Source organism: Trachymyrmex cornetzi, unplaced genomic scaffold (assembly GCF_001594075.2).
Source record: "Trachymyrmex cornetzi isolate Tcor2-1 unplaced genomic scaffold, Tcor1.1 scaffold1001, whole genome shotgun sequence".
NCBI classification, from domain to species: domain Eukaryota; kingdom Metazoa; phylum Arthropoda; class Insecta; order Hymenoptera; family Formicidae; genus Trachymyrmex; species Trachymyrmex cornetzi.
This window is the reverse complement of record NW_017295546.1, coordinates 24507-27176: the sequence shown is the minus strand read 5'-3', so window position 1 is coordinate 27176 and position 2670 is coordinate 24507. Positions and strand designations below refer to the sequence as shown.

General features: G+C 33.3%; 1 pseudogene; it reads right to left on the bottom strand.

Moving 5' to 3' along the window:
* Positions 1-340: 340 nt before the first annotated feature.
* Positions 341-2192, bottom strand: LOC108770667 (general transcription factor II-I repeat domain-containing protein 2B-like; annotated as a pseudogene).
* Positions 2193-2670: the final 478 nt, after the last annotated feature.

Sequence of the window (2670 nt, the reverse complement as noted above, 5' to 3'; positions counted from 1 at the left end):
GTCCCTATATCTTAAACGTGCTAGGGTCGTATCTTCCGTCATTGAAGAATCTATCTTGCTAAATAATTTTTATTTTTTCAAAAAATCAAGTATTAAATTTTCCATTATTAAAGTATTAATATGCTCTATATATATAATATAATTGTAGCAATAATATATAATGTGTATAATATAATTAGAGTTCTTTACAATAGTTTTCCACATCATCCGTGAGGTACTATTGTTGACGCGTTTTTTTTTAAGTGGTTTCCCCAGCAGGCCTATTCCACTGAAAAAGATAATGAAATGGCTCGGCAGGAAGGCAAAATTTTGTATAATGAAATATACATATAAAAATAAACAGGAATCAAAAGAAATCGATACAACCAATTTGCATAGAAATATTAATTCGATTTTCTGGGTCGTTTGCATGATTCCACTAAAGACGGTACATCCACAGAGATTTTGGAAGAAGTAATTCGCATTAACGAGGATAATGATGCATCGCTTAAAGAAGAACGTTTATCATTTTTGATCAATTTCATTTTGGAAAATGAGCATTCGCATAAATATGTGGAGCCAAACATGGAGAAAATACGAAGACCACAATTTCTGAGAGATGGATAATCTGACGCATTTAAAATTTAAAAAAATGAACTCCCTTTTCTGATCGATTTTTTAGAGAAAGATCACATTGCAAATCGCAAAGTTCTTTCCGAAGATCTGGGCTTTGTTCCTCGATTTGCGCAGTGAAAGGATTTTCAAAAAGAATTCAACCTTTCCTAAGGATATCAAAACCTTTGAAACGCTCATCAAATTGGTTTATCAGGAATTCTATTAAAAATAAATGTTTTTGGAAGTTACAATTTGTGCCATGTTCTTCGAAGATAATTTGGCAAGATGGATAAAAATGAAATATATTATTTTCGATTTGATTTTTAAATAATTTTAATTTTCTTTTAAATGAATCGATGTGAGAAACTAATTGTGAAATAGTTTGGTCAGTTTTCTGCAGCTTTAGATTTAAATTATTTAAGTGATTTGTTAAATCACAAAAGTTAAAAGAGCAAGCTCGCAGACAGAGTCTAAATCTTGAAAAAAAGATTTGAATTCATCATATTTTACATCGAAATTATCTTGCAAGAAAAGAAAGATCTCTTTTCTTATTGTAAAAAATGTTTCTAGACATTTTCCTGCACTAAGCCACCGAACATCGCAATACAGAGGCACATCTGTATAAACTGCGTTATGCTCTTCGAGAAATTGTTGAAACTTCCTACGTGAAAGAAATTTATGACCACCTGTAATCATATTAATAATTTTGGTGACGGTTTACATTGCACTACACAGTTTAACAACTTTCCCACATAACGCTTCCTGATGAATAATGCAATGTATAATAGGAAACTTTAAACCTCGCTGCTTTATTTGACCAACAAATCCAATTTTCGATCCTGTCATTGCTTTCGCGCCATCAGTTACGATTGCCGAACACCTTGAAAAATCAGTGTCAAATTTCTCAAGAGTTTGGTTCACGGCTTTAAAAATATCAACACCCGTTGTTGTTTTATGCAATGGGACAAAATCTAGAAGCTCCTCGACATATGAAAAATCATTTTGCACGATTCGAACAAAATGCTCAATTGACTCACATGTCGATTATCGGTGCTTTCATTGAGACATAACGAAAAAAAGGAACAAGATTGTAATGAAGATTTTAATTTTTCTTCCAAGGAAAGAGCACTACCATTTATTCGAGATTTAACAGCTTTGGCACTTAATGGAATGCTAGCAGCTTCCTGAAGAGTCAATAAATTTCCGAAAGACTGTACCGCTGCAACCATGTATTCCTTTACGAATTTACCTTCCGTAAACGGTTTAGAATGTTTGCCAATCAAATTAGATATAGCATAAGATGCCGTAAGGGCTTTTATTGAAGATGTAGTATCAGAACTCGAACTACAGTCTTCGATATCAGAAATGGAACCTTCTTGATAAACTAGCTTTAATCCCTGAATTAAATCATGTTTCTCCTGGCCCACACATTTCGTGCTATATTCATTTGAATGTTTAATATTGTAATGTCTATGAAGAACATACTTTTTAACAACAGAGGGTTGGTAACCACACAGAAGACAGGTGGTTTTATTATTAATAGATGCAAAAAATATTTCTTTCCATACTTTGTCAAACGATTGCACGTACCTATTCATCTCTATATAAATTCTGTAACGAGATTACATTATAATAAATAAGAAATAATATTTACACGCTCAGTATCATATTTTGTTCCATTAATAAGCACTAGTACACTCACAGCATTATCACACATTGTACTTTTACACTTAGTTTTATGATACAAAACACTATCTCACGTAGCACTGTCACTATTATGCAAATAGCACTTTCTGTTTTCGCACAATATCGATCACCAAAACTCTATTACTCTATAATCTCGCACAAGATCTTTAACACGCACGTTTCGATAGCCAGAAACCGTTGAGAAACCGCGACGAAGATTAAACAAATGCACATCAACGTGCAGGAATAGGCGCATATGAGCGTGATGTGCATTTGTTTAATTTTTAATCAGTTTCACGGCCGATTAAATAATTGGCGTTGGTGAAACTGGCCCAAATGGTGATTCTTTATGAGAAGCACCATTTGGGCCGGTTTCACCAACGCTTAGCG